This window comes from Bos taurus, chromosome 9, assembly GCF_002263795.3.
Source record: "Bos taurus isolate L1 Dominette 01449 registration number 42190680 breed Hereford chromosome 9, ARS-UCD2.0, whole genome shotgun sequence".
In the NCBI taxonomy this organism is placed as follows: Eukaryota; Metazoa; Chordata; class Mammalia; order Artiodactyla; family Bovidae; genus Bos; species Bos taurus.
The window spans coordinates 78,191,157-78,206,652 of NC_037336.1; positions in this window are offsets into that span (position 1 = coordinate 78,191,157).

The following is a 15,496-nucleotide window of genomic DNA, read 5'->3' on the forward strand; positions in this document are numbered from 1 at the left end:
GAATTTTTTAGCAGTTTACTGTGTTCGGGAGGAATCATTGCCTTAGATCATCTCATTAAAACATTACAACCAAATGAAAGTTGTTAGGTATGTCTACTGAAAAAAATACATGAACTCAAAATTGAGAATTGTACTATTTCTGCAGAATTTCTGAGGACTTGAAGCCCTGAGACAGTCTCTCAGATAGCTCTAAGGGACTGCTCTGAAGAGGTAAAAGTGGAGCCAGGATATATAGGAGTTTTGTTTAAAAAAAAAAAGAAAGAAAAAAGAGTACCAAAAGGTTACTGTTAATTAAAGAAAACAAGGTATCTCAAGTTAATTAATTTAGTGCTTTTCTGTGTATGAAAGTGAAAGTCACTTAGTTGTATCTGACTCTGCAACTTCATGGACGATAGCCCACCAGGCTCCTCTGTCCACGGGATTTCCCAGTCAAGAATACTGGAGTAGGTTGCCATTTCCTTCTCCAAGAGATCTTCCTGACCCAGGGATTGAACCTGGGCTCTGGCTTTGAAGACAGTCTCTTTACTGTCTGAACACCAGGGAAACCCTTTCTGTGTATGGAAAGATGCAAAAGTCTGGGCTCATTGAAATTATTCCTTCGATATATACCTCAGCTATCTGGAACTGATATCCTGTGCTTTCCTACCCTGAGTTCCCTCAGGGATTACCCACAGGGAATCCTTTGTTTACTGATATGGCAAGCAACATTTTTCATTCACAGGTAATTATATATTATATACATACAATATAGGTTTCCCAAAATGGCTTAGTGGTAATGAATCCACCTGCAATGCAGGAAACACAGGAGATATGGGTTTGATCACTGCGTTGGAAAGATCCCCTGGAAGAGGAAATGGTAACCCACTTAAGTATTCTTGCCCAGAAAATGCTATGGACTGAGGAACCGGGCCAGCTAGAGTCCATGGGGTCCCAAAGAATCGGACACCACTGAGCAGATGCATGTGTGCGTGCGCACACACACACACACGCACAGACTACATATATAGTCTATATAACTATCTGTCTATCTGTATTTTAGTACAGAAGAAGACTTGAGGCTTGAATTTTAAGTACCATTCCAGAAGATCCCTAGATGTTACCTGGTGGAGCAAGGACTCAATCTGTAGGCCAGTCTGAATTCAAGGTCTGTCATTTTGCTGATCTGCATGGTTATGTTTCCTGAGTATGTTTCTTTAGGGATGAGACAGCAACATTGTATTATAACTCTTGCCAGAGAGTGCCCTGGAACTTCTCACACACAAATGAGAACTTCCTGACTCCTGTCACGGGCCTGGAGGTGAAGGCTGTCCTGCAAATTTCCCAAATGATTCAAACACACCCTCTGATTGAGGGCACACGCTGGTTCATCAAGACTTGGGTGAACATCAGTGTCATTTGATACAGACAGGAAACCACCAGCCAAAGAGTCACTGGAGCACAAGTGCAATGATTCAAGTGCTAGTCATGCCTGCCTCTGCAGGTACAAGTACATGGCAGGCAGTGCTGGAAACTCTGGGTAATTCCTCTGGTTAAGTTTGAGTTTTAGTGGGAGAGAGGCCCTTCAGGAGGCTGGTGTGATGGATTTTTGAATAAAGATAAAATTCTGAAAGAGATGGGAATACCAGACGACCTGATCTGCTTCTTGAGAAATTTGTATGCAGGTCAGGAAGCAACAGTTAGAACTGGACATGGAACAACAGACTGGTTCCAAATAGGAAAAGGAATACGTCAAGGCTGTATATTGTCACCCTGTTTATTTAACTTGTATGCAGAGTACATCATGAGAAATGCTGGACTGGAAGAAACACAAGCTGGAATCAAGATTGCTGGGAGAAATATCAATAACCTCAGATATGCAGATGACACCACCCTTATGGCAGAAAGTGAAGAGGAACTAAAAAGCCTGTTGATGAAAGTGAAAGTGGAGAGTGAAAAAGTTGGCTTAAAGCTCAACATTCAGAAAACGAAGATCATGGCATCCAGTCCCATCACTTCATGGGAAATAGATGGGGAAGCAGTGGAAACAGTGTCAGACTTTATTTTTCTGGGCTTCAAAATCACTACAGATGGTGACTGCAGCCATGAAATTAAAAGACACTAACTCCTTGGAAGGAAAGTTATGACCAACCTAGATAGCATATTCAAAAGCAGAGACATTACTTTGCCAACAAAGGTTCGTCTAGTCAAGGCTATGGTTTTTCCTGTGGTCATGTATGGATGTGAGAGTTGGACTGTGAAGAAGGCTGAGCGCCGAAGAATTGATGCTTTTGAACTGTGGTGTTGGAGAAGACTCTTGAGAGTCCCTTGGACTGCAAGAAGATCCAACCAGTCCATTCTGAAGGAGATCAGCCCTGGGATTTCTTTGGAAGGAATGATGCTAAAGCTGAAACTCCAGTACTTTGGCCACCTCATGCGAAGAGTTGACTCATTGGAAAAGACTCTGATGCTGGGAGGGATTGGGGGCAAGAGGAGAAGGGGATGACAGAGGATGAGATGGCTTGATGGCATCACTGACTCGATGGACGTGAGTCTGGGTGAACTCCTGGAGTTGGTGATGGACAGGGAGGCCTGGTGTGCTGCGATTCACGGGGTCACAAAGAGTCGGACATGACTGAGCAACTGATCTGATCTGATCTGAAAAGTCCTCATTCTCTGGATGGATTTGAACCCAAACCCCATGTTCCTTCATAGTTCATTCTTAACAAGCCTTTCTCAACCATGTCACTTTACAAGGTGGGTCCTAAAGTGGGAAATTTGGTTCTCAATCTTTCCCTCCATTTGCCATGTTTCTCCATGTTTTGGTATGCTCTATCCATTTGAGAGGAGATCTGGGACTCTGGAGTTGTCCAGCAGGCTATGCCCCAAGGACTATGCTTACACCTGCAAGACACCCTCCAGTGTGCAAATAGAGACTTGAACAGTCTTCCTCGCTCAGGATTCCAGCCCTACTTCCCTGGTTATCTAATTCAAAATTTGGTCTTAGTCTTTCTGTCCCCTCCATCATTAGAGACTCCCAATCTCACAGGGTGGGGGTGTAACCAAAGGAAAATAAAGAACATTGTTCACCACCCAGTTTTACAAGAATTAAGTCATTAGTCTCTGCAGTTGCTGCCCCTATAAGGCATCCTGAGAAGAATTCAGGATGAAAAACAGGACAAAGCATTCTGGACAAGAAAGGGCCCTTAGATTAGCCAGATGTATATCTCAGGAAAAAGTTTAATGGACTCTGATTCTTGTATCTTCTCTTTTACAGAAAAGCACTAAAATCATTAACTTGAGATATATATTCTCTGTGAGCAGCAGTGATCTTTTACCAAGAGTGTATAATTAACCATACACATTCTTTTACCAAAAGTCACAAATAACCTAGCTTCTCCTCTACTTCTTTGGAGCAGTTTCCTCAGAACTATTGACAGGCTCTCTCCTAGACTATAGTCTTCAATAAACCCCTGAATGAAAATGAAACTCACAGCTCTCATGTTGTGTGGTTTTAAGTTGACAAAAGGGACTTAGCATGTCTTCTTATCATTTTAAGGTGACTTGTGAGTGTAGACATTCTATCATAAGCTGTTATAGACCTTCCACCTGGGTTCCAAATAAAGTTGGAAAACATACCATTCAAAATCGTACAATATATTCAATTATGAGGTCAGAACCTGTAATGTATACATTGAGTTTAACTACAACAATAATAGATTGAGTTTCTAGCAATACCAATAGTAAAAAGCATTCAGCAAACTGTCAGACTTTTCTCCTAATTGACGCCCTTTGCTTTGCTTCTTCAGGCAGGAGGTACAGAAGGGTGAGAATGTGACAGATGTTGAAGGACTTATTCCCTTCTGGATTGCCCAAATGAGAGTCCTAGTTTAATGATGCAAACTGTGTTTCCTATTGCTCAGCACTTTGGTGGAGGAGCAGTTTCCAAGGGACTTAGACATATTGGAAAGGACTTGGGGAATCAAAAAATATGAATACTTCATGACCTGACCCCTCAGGATCAATGGGGGGTAGAATGGACACTGCAGATGATGATAATGTGGACAGAACAGGACCTTGGACAATGAGCATTAGTCCATTCCTTGTACTAATTATTTTCATAGGAACTTCTCAGTAAAGACAGGGATACCATTAATCGGTTGATGAAAAGTTTCTAAAACAAAGTGAAATTAAATTCATAAAAGAAGTTAAGGTAGAATTTATAGTGTGAAAGCAAGTTATGTTTCATATACACTTGTTTTTGAACTAAGACTGTTAGAAAACTTATTTTTTATAATAATGACATCATGCAAAATTATATATACTCAAAGCCTAATAGTGTGAAACTGTAGATTGTATGATGACCTTATAGGAGATGTGAGTTAGCTTCAGATGAATACTTTTGGGTGTGGGGATAACTTAATTTTATCTAGAAATAGTTACCAGCATATTTGTTTAGCCATTGAACATTTTCCATTAAGATAATATGATTCCAGATTTTCATATGTGCACTGATATCTAATTTAATATGTTATCATCACCCAGAATTTAAAATATTTTAAAGCAAATGTTTCATGTCTATCACATTTGTGTAAAGGAATTCATTGTCTAACTCACACATCAGGTGTGAACAAAAATAAAGGCACATTAATAATTCTTTATAATTAATGAAAGTTAATTTTTGGGGGCTCCAAAATCACTGCAGATGGTGACTGCAGCCATGAAATTAAAAGATGCTTACTCCTTGGAAGAAAAGTTATGACCAACCTAGATAGCATATTGAAAAGCAGAGACATTACTTTGCCAACAAAGTTCCATCTAGTCAAGGCTATGGTTTTTCCAGTGGTCATTTATGGATGTGAAAGTTGGACTGTGAAGAAAGCTGAGCTCTGAAGAATTGATGTTTTTGAACTGTGGTGTTGAAGACTCCTAAGAGTTCCTTAGATGGCAAGGAGATCCAACCAGTCCATTCTGAAGGAGATCACCCTTGGGATTTCTTTGGAAGGAATGATGCTAAAGCTGAAACTCCAGTACTTTGGCCACCTCATGTGAAGAGGTGACTGATTGGAAAAGACTCTGATGCTGGGAGGGATTGGGGGCAGGAGGAAAAGGGGAAGCCAGAGGATGAGATGGCTGGATGGCAACACTGACTCGATGAACATGAGTTTGAGTGAACTCCGTGAGATGGTGATGGACAGGGAGGCCTGGCATGCCGCGATTCATGCGGTCGCAAAGAGTTGGACATGACTGAGTGACTTAACTGAACTGAATTGAACACATTATTTATGCTTAAAGACAGACTACAGTGAAGAACTACGAATGAGAATTTGAGTTACTTAGAAGATAGTAATTAAAATTTAAAAATGTCTTCTTTCTTACAGGATATTTAGTTTATTAAAAACTAGGTTACCCTTCTATTTCTTATTGTGATATTATTCCTCATAATAGGCTGAATGATTTTTTCTCAGCTTTTTTTCATATTATAGTATTTGTAACTAGCTATTATTGGCTATTCTTAAAGTGCATTTAGTAACTTCAGATATATTACAGATTCCTAGCTAATTAAATGTGTATAATATGAACCAATTAGGAATATAAATATATCTTTTAAATTTTTTTTAGATTATCACCTTCATGGTATAATAAATATAGTTCTCTTTTTGAAATAATGTAGCAGAATAATGCGGTGATGTGTAAAACATTAGGAAAAGTTTCCTTATCTTGATTTGCCATCAATTAGCTGAGTAAGGAGGAGCCTGGTAGGCTGTAGACCATGGGGTCGCTAAGAGTTGGACACGGCTGAGCGACTTCACTTTGACTTTTCACTTTCATGCATTGGAGAAGGAAATGACAACCCACTCCAGTGTTCTTGCCTGGAGAATCCCAGGGACGGGGGAGCCTGGTGGGCTGTCGTCTATGGGGTCACACAGAGTCGGACAGGACTGAAGTGACTTAGCAGTAGCAGCAGTAGCAGCTGAGTAACGGAAAGGAAGTTTCTGATTGGCTTTCAAGGGACTCCATTACGCTCTATTTTCCATTCACTTCATCTGATCCCATTAATTAGTGAACTTCTCCAGAATACGGGTAGTGTCTTATTTACATTGGAATTGCCATTATCCATTATATATTACCTGAAATATTGCAGGTATGCAATAATTAGACCTCTATTTTCTTTCAGAGCCTCAGTGTCTTGACTTCAGAATGGAAATAACACTTAAAATAATTATATTACCATGACAGGAGGAATAAATGAAATGTTATATAAATTAGAAAACATTTAACTTATAAAACAATACAAATCTTACCCAATATTATTATGTAGATTTTATTTATTTTGTAAGATTCAGCTTAATAATTTATTCTTTCTTGAAGATGTTCTGATTACCTCATTTTACAATTATTCCTTCTTTCCCACACTCCAATTTTTCTGTTTAGATAACAAATAAATTTAAAACAGGCTCACACAATCTTAGAAAATGAGAGACCTTTGTCCAGTATATGCATTACGTGGAGTAAGAGGCTGAAGCCCAGAGAAACACAGAGGTAAGAACTGGAAACTTTTGATTCTTGGGTGGCTGTTCTTCCTGTGATTTCCCATGATGAGGAACTGATTGGCAGGCCATGCTAACAACATCTCAATCTATTTATCTGCAAAATTAGCAGACACGTTAAGAGACTGTTTAGAATATATTGTATTTCAGGACCGATCACAAGGTGTGTGTCATATTGATTCTGCAACATAATTGTTCATTCTGGAAAATATTGCAAATTTTATATTAGGGACAACATCTTCAGAAAAATGACTTTATATTAATATGAGCAAACAGCATTTTTTCCTATTTCACAAGGAAAAATGAAGCCCTCAGCATGACCAGTCTTAACCATGCTCCCTCAAAAAATGAACATCAGCACTATGTCCTATAAGACTAAAGTGAGGGGAACATGCCCTTATATTATTTCCAAGACAGATTGTCAATGTGAAATTGTTTTAATTTATTTACTTTAATTGGAGGCTAATTACTTTACAATATTATGGTGGTTTTTGCCATACATTGACATGAATCAGCCTTGGGTGTACATGTGTCTTTCTGTCCTAAAGCCCTTTCCCACTCCCCATCCCATCCTTCTTGGTTTTCCAGTGCACCGGCTTTTTGTGCCCTGTTTCATGCATCAAACTTGAACAGGTCATCTATTTCAAATATGATAATATACAAGCTTCAATGCTATTCTTAAAATCATCTTACCCTCACCTTCTCCCATAGAGTCCCAAAGTCTGTTCTTTATATTTGTGTCTCTTTTGCTGTCTTGCATATACTGTTGTTGTTACCATCTTTCTAAATTCCATATATACATGTTAATATACTGTATCGGTGTTTTCCTTTCTGACTTACTTCACTCTGTATAATAAGCTTCAGTTTCATTCACCTCATCAGAACTGACTCAATGTGTTCTTTTTAATAGCTGAGCAATATTCCATTGTGCATATGTAACAAAACTTTCTTATCCATTTGTCTGCTGAATGGACAGATATGGACGTCTAGGTTACTTCCATGTCCTACCTATTGTAAACAGTGTTGTGATTAACATTGGGGTACGTGTGTCTCTTTCAATTCTGGTTTCCTTGGTGTGTGCCCAGCAGTGGGATTGCTGGGTCATAAGGCAGTTCTATTTCCAGTTTTTTAAGGAATCTCCACACTGTTCTCCATAGTGGCTGTATTAGTTTACATTCCCATCAACAGTGTAAGAGGGTTCCCTTTTTTCCACACCCTGTCCAGCATTTATTGTTTGTAGATATTTTGATAGCAGCCATTTGACTGGCATGAGATGGTACCTCATTGTGGTTTTTATTTGAATTTCTCTGATAATGAGCAATGTTGAGCATCTTTTCATGTGTCTGATAGCCATCTGTATGCCTTATTTGGAGAAATGTCTGTTTAGTTCTTTGGCCTGTTTTTGATTGGGTTGTTTATTTTTTCTGGTATTGGGCTGCATGAACTGCTTGTATATTTTTTGAGATTAATCTTTGTCAGTTGCTTTGTTTGCTATTATTTGCTCCCATTCTAAAGGCTGTCTTTTCACCTTGCTTATAGTTTCCTTCGCTGTGCAGAAGCTTTTAAATTTAATTAGGTCACGTTTGTTTATTTTTGCTTTTATTTCCATTACTCTGGGAGGTGAGTCATAGAGGATTTTTCAGTGATTCATGTCAGAGAGTGGTCTGCCTATGTTTTCCTCTAGGAGTTTTATAGCTTCTGATCTTACATTTAGGTCTTTAATCCATTTAGGGTTTATTTTAGTGTATGGTGTTAGAAAGTGTTCTAGTTTCATTATTTTACAGGTGGTTGACTGGTTTTACCAGCACCTCTTGTTAGAGATTGTCTTTTCTCTATTGTATATTTTATCATGGATTTATCTCTGGGCTTTCTATTTTGTTCCACTGATCTATATTTCTATCTTTGTGCCAATACCAGACTATCTTGATGAAGGTAGCTTTGTAGTATGATCTGAAGTCAGGCAGGTTGATTCCTCCAGTTCCATTCTTCTTTCTAAAGATTGCTTTGGCTACTTGAGATTTAACAAATTATTTGTTCTAGTTCTGTTTAAAATACCATTGGTAGCTTGATAGGGATTACATTGAATCTATAGATTGATTTGGGTAGAATACTCATTTTTACTATATTGATTCTTCCAACCCATGAGCATGCTATATTTCTCCATCTATTTGTGTCATGTTTGATTTCTATCCTCAGTATTTTATAGTTTTCTATACATAGGTCTTTTGTTTCTTTAGGTAGATTTATTCCTAAGTATTTTATTATTTTCAGTGCAATGGTGAATGGAAATATTTCCTTAATTTCTGTTTCTGTTTTCTCATTGTTAATGTACAGGAATGCAAGGGATTTCCATGTATTAATTTTATATCCTGCAACTTTACTAAATTCATTGATTAGCTTTAGTAATTTTCTGGTGGTGTCTTTAGGGTTTTCTATGTAGAGGATCATGTCATCTGCAAACAGTGAGAGTTTTATTTTTCTTTTCCAATCTGGATTCCTCTTATTTCTTTTTCTCCTCTGATTGCTGTGGCTAAAACTTCCAAAACTATGTTGAATAGTAGTGGTGAGAGTGGGCACCCTTGTCTTATTCCTGACTCTAGGGGAAATGCTTTCAATTTTTCACCATTGAGGATAATGTTTCCTGTGGGTTTATCATATATGGCTTTATTATGTTGAGGTAAATTCCTTCTATGCCTGCTCTCTGGGGAGTTTTTATCATAAATGGGTGTTGAATTTTGTCAAAGGCTTTTTCTGCATCTATTGAGATAATCACATGGTTTTGATATTTCAGTTTGTTAATGTAGTGTATCACATTGATTGATTTGCAAATATTGAAGAATCCTTGCATCCCTGGGATAAAGTCCACTTGATTATGATGTATGATCTTTATAAGTTGTTGGATTCTGCTAGAATTCTGTTGAATTGCTAGAATTTTTTGAGGGTTTTTGCACATCTATGTTCCTCAGTGATATTGTCGATCTGAATTTTTAGCGAAGTCCTTTTGTTTCTCTGATACTTTTCTCCATAAGTTAGTTCCACTTTCCATCAAATTTTCACCCTCTCCATCCCTAGTACCACATTTAAGTCAGTCTTCCAAAGAAACATCTTGACTATGGTTTCCTATTGCTACCATCATCTTTTCCTCTCTTGTCCCTTCTTGAAGAAGGTGTCTTCATTTACTTTTTTCCCCTCTAATTTGATAGCTACTGCTTAACTTGCTGCAATTAGGCACATATCCATGTCTTCCACAGTATGACTGTTAACTTTCTGTGTAACATGGCTGGATCATGGGATGCCCAAATATTTGGCCAAACATTATTTCTAGGGTATTGGTTGGGTGGGGGTGGGGGGGGGTCTCTGAATGAAATTAGCATTTGAAATGATGAACACAGGAAAGTGGTTTGCCTTCCCAGGTAAGGATAGGTACCATCCCATCTATAAAGAACAGAACAAAAATGTTGAAGAAGGAAGAATTCAGCCTTTCTTGTTGGATTGTTTAATCTGGGACATCTGTCTTCTGTCCCCAGGGCTCCAGAGTCTGAGGCTTCAGCCTTGGACTGGATGTACCTCATAAGCTTCCACCTTTGGATGTCAATTTAATTATATAATGGGGTTTTGCTGGGTCTCCAGATTGTAAACAGCAGATGATGGAATTTCTCAGCCTCCAGAATTGTGTGAGTGAATTTCTAATAATAAATATTGTTTTACACACACACACACACACACACACAGGATCTGAAACTTAGAAGTGTAGGACTTTGAATTTCAAGCTTCAGTGGCTTCATGATAAATTTACATTTCCTGCAAACTTATTTTTCTTTTCATCAACTACTGAGATTGCTCTCATTTGAATCATCAAATACTTGTTAGTTCTATCAGAGAGGGTGCATTTGAAAACTTGCTTGGATGAATTTGTGATTTTTTATTCAAAATGCCTATCCCACAGGGCTTCAAAGATGTTGATTCTTTGGCATCTAGAATCCAGTACAAATAATACAGCTTGACAACCATTTGAGTCTCATTCCTTGCTAAGTAACCTTTTTCTTCCTCATCCAAAAATCTTCCCCAAGATGTTAGTTCTGTGTATGTTTGTTTTTCTGAAATTCAGGGAAGATGACCTCAGTGTGCTACTGGTTATATATCTTCTGCCTGACAGTTGATGGCTTCTTACCATATAAAAATTTGTATGGGTTTCCAGTCTTTCTTCTCTTTCCCATTGATTACATCCCATCCACTTTTTGAAAGTCAGGAAATGATATGAGGGATTGTAAAATTTATGTATAATAAGTTTATAGATACAAAATTATGTACCTAGGTTCATTAAAATATGTCATGAAAATATGAAAGAACATGACTAAAACAATCATGATTATCTTTGGGAAGATTTGGTGTGACTGAGAGTAAAGAGAAACATTCACTTTTGAAACTAGTCTTTTGAAAAACTAGTTGTCATATAGCTGACATAGAGAATACCGAACATATTTAAATTGGACAGTTAGAAAACTTTTCACATAGGTAAACAACTATGAAATCATCACCACAAACAAGATAGTAAATATATCGGTTACTTCTAAAAGTTTCCTCTGAACTCTTTATAGTACTTCCCTCTATTTCCTTCTACCCATTTCCATCCTAAGATTATTACTCATCTTTCTGTCAATATCAGTTAGTCTGTATTTTCTAGAATTTTCACAGAAATAGAATCATAGCATATCTATTCTTTGGCTTCTTTAGTTCAGTCTCTCAGTCATGTCCGACTCTTTGTGACCCCATGAATTGCAACATGCCAGGCCTCCCTGTCCATCACCAACTCCCGGAGTTCACTCAGGCTTCTTACACACCACTTTATTATTTTGTGATTCACCATATTACATTAATAGTTAATAATTATTTAGTTACTCTGCTGAGATTTTGATTAGTATTGCCTTTAACACACATATAGAATAATGTTAGCTTCATAAAATAAGTTGGAGAGTGTTTTCTTCTCTTTACATTTCTAGAAGAATTTTTTTGGAATTGCCATTATTTATTTATTTTTTTAATGCTTGATTGAACTTTCCAGTAAAACCATCTGGTCCTGAATCTTACTTTCTTTTCTTTCTTTCTTTTTTTTTTTTAGTAATTTGTAAAGAATTGAAGCATGGTTAACTTACCATGGGTTTTTCCTTTTGAAACATTTTAAATTACAACTTCAATTAGTTTGCACACTGATTATTCAAAATATTTATTTCTTATTGATATTGCTTTGGTGGTTTGTTTCCTTCAAGAAATTTGTCCATTTGATTTGTATTTTCATATTTATTGTCATAAAATTATTATAATACTTCTCTATTAACTTTTAATTTCTGCAGAATTTGCAGTGATCTCACTCTTATAATTTTTGCCATTGATAATTCAGTCTTCTCTCTCTCTTTTTCTGATTCCTTTGACTCGAGCATTATAAATTATATTGATTTCTTAAAAAAATCATTTTGCTTTCATTTTTTTCCCATTGCTAGTCAGTTTTCCATGTCATTGATTTTTCTATTTATTTTCTTTCTTCTTCTTCCTTGAGCTTAATAACCTCTTTTTCATATTTCTTAAGGTTAACGCTGAGGTAATTGGTTTGGTACTTTTCTTAGTTTCTAATATAGATGGCTAATGTAAATAAATTTTTCCTCTAGCTATTATTACTTTTGATATGTCATGCTTTCATTTACATTCAGTTCAAACTTCTTTTAGTTCCCTTTTTGATTAACTTTATCATCCATGGATTAGGCATAAATGTGCTGCTTAGTTTCTAATATTTGTAAATTTTCTAGAGATCTTTTTTGTACTAATTTCAAGTTTAATCACACTGTGGCCAGAGAACATACTTAGTATTATTTGAATCCTTTCAGATTTATTGAGATTCTCTTTGCTGTCTAAAATAGAGTCTAATTTCCTCTTAATTATATAGGCTGCTGTTGTTGTTCAGTCACTCAGTAGTGTCTGACTTTTTGCAACCCCAAGGACTGCAGCATTCCAGGCTTCCCTATCCTTTACTCTCTTCTGGAGTTTGCTCAAACTCTTGTTCATTGAGTTGATGATGCCATCCAACCATCTCATCCTATGTCACCCTCTTCTCCTCTTGCCTTCAACTTTTCCCAGCATCAGGGTCTATTTCAGTGAGTCAGCTCTTCACATCAGGTGGCCAAAGGATTGGAGCTTCAGCTTCACCATCAGTCCTTCCAATGAATATTCAGGGTTGATTCCCTTTATGATTGACTGGTTTAATTTCCATGCTGTCCAAGGGATTCTTAAGAGTCTTCTCCAGCACCACAGTTCGAAAGCATCAATTCTTTGGTGCTCAACCTTCTCTATGGCCCAACTCTCACATCCATACATGACTATTGGAAAAAACAAATTTGACTATATGGACATTTGTTGGTAAAGTGATGTCTCTGCTTTTAATGATGTCACTGCCTAGGTTTGCATAGCTTCTCTTCCAAGGAGCAAGTGTCTTTTAATGTCATGGCTACAGTCATCATCTGCAGTGATTTTGGAGCTCAAGAAAATAAAGTCTGTCATTCATTCCATTGTTTTCCCGTCTATTTGCCATGAAGTGATGGGACCAGATGCCATGATCTTAATTTTTTTACTGGTGAGTTTTAAGCCAGTTTTTTCACTCTCCTCTTTCATCTGTTTCAAGAGACTCTTTAGTTCTTCTTCACTTTCTGCCATTAGGGTGTTGTCATCTACATATCTGAGGTTATTGATATTTCTTCTGGAAATCTTGATTCCATCTTGTGATTAAACCAGCCCAGCATTTCATATGATGTACTCTGCATATAAGTTAAGCAGAGTGACAATATACAGCCTTGACATATTCCTTTTCTAATTGGGAAACAGTCTGTTGTTCCATGTCCAGTTCTAACTCTTGTTTCTTGACCTGGATACAGGTTTCTCAAGAGGCAGGCCAGGTAGTTTGGTATTCCCATCTCAGAATTTTTCAGTTTGTTGTGATCCACACAAAGGCTTTAGCATAGTCAATGAATCAGAAGTTGTTTTCCTGGAATTGCTTTGCTTTCTCCATGATCCAGTGGATGTTGGAAATGATCTCTGGTTTCTCTGTCTTTACTAAATCCAGCTTGTTATATAGGTTAGCCCATGCAATATGAGAGTGAGATACATAAAGATATGGAGATTGGGATGTGTGTTGGCTGTCATAATTGTCTGTTTTATATTAGTCTATGTGCAACTGGAGACTCAAAATGGTCACATGGAACTTCCCTCGTATTCAGGTTGCTATAATAAAAACATAAACCAATTAGTGAACACATGAATTATAGATTGTAATAAGTACTACAAAGAACCTAATTGGAATGAAGGAATAAAACATAAAGGAGCTGATTGGCACTGATTTCACTCGGGGTAACTGGGAACAGACTGCCAATAGAGGGCAACTGACTCATAAGGATAGAATGAATCATTCCAATAGTTGAGGAAAGAGGAATACCAGCAAAGGGAAATATCTTGGCATTGCTGAGACAGAATACAGTCAATACTTAGGTGTAAATCCCACACATATATAATATCTGCATGTGGGAAACTGTGAAAGACTAATGAATGAAAGACAGGAAATCTTTTAAAAAATGAAAAATAATCTGTGTTCATCGGATGAAAGACTTCATATTTTTACAATATCACTTCTTCCTGATTTGATCCATAACTCCAGTGAAATCCGAAACAAAATCTTAGATAATTTTATAGATATTAACCAACTGATTCTAAAATTTATATGGAAATAGAAAAGATCTAGCATAGCCCACACAATACTGAAGAAAAACAAAGGTGAAGACATAATATCTGATTTTAAGTATTACTATGAAACTACATTAATCAAGACATCTGGAAGTAGTGAAAGAATATACATATAAGTCAATGGAACAAAATTGAATGACCAGAATAGACTCCCACGAATATTAGCTTTAGAGAACAGTTTGTCACTCTTATAAAGCTAAACCTCAATTAACATATGACCCCAAAGTCATACTCTTAGGTGTTAATCTGACTGATTTTAAACATATTTCCATGGAAAAACTTGCACATAGATGTTTATATCACATTTATTCACAATCACCGAAAACTAGAACCAATCAAGTTGTTCGTTACTCGCTGAATGAATGAATGAACTGTGGTACATTAAAGTACAAAATGCTATTTGACAATCAAAAGGAACAACTATAATTCCACACAGCAACAAGGATGCATCTTAAAAGCATATTTCTAAGTACAGAATCAAGACTGAGATTGCTCAAATCTGTCTGATTCCATTGACATGACAGTTTGAAAGAGGCAGAACTGTAAAAGGTGAAAAACAAATCACTAGTTACCTGGAGTTTTGAAAAGAGGAAGGGTTGTTTGGTGAAGCACAGGGAATTTTTAGGACGCTGAAACTATTCTGTATGATACTTTTTGGTATGTGACACTATTTGCTTTTCAAAACTATCACTTTATAGCAAAAGTGAAACTTAAAGTCTCTAAATTAAAAATAAAATCCACTAGGAGGGTGGGGGATTTCTAGATTGATTTCAGACTGTGGTAAAAATATCTGTCCTACAAATATATTACACAACCACATGAAGGTGATGAAAAGAGGGATGCTGACCTCAGTTACTTTAAAAATGACTGGAAGCTGCAAGTCTAATGACAAAAGGAACTGTATATAAGCACTGCAGTCTAGTGAGTAAAGTCATATCTCATGAGGGTGTGAGTTAATTTTGAAACTGCTTTACATGTATATGGAGTTGATCACATTAAATTGATGGTGTCTGTTGGGAACCATTCATGTATGTGTATGCATCTGTGCATGTGTTTACACATGAAGTGAACATATTGAATACATATATATGTGAAATGTGTATGCATATAGACTGAAAATGTAGATTTTTGTCAATATATAAATAAGAGAATTTGTCTTAACTGAGTTTCAAATTTTTTGCATCATA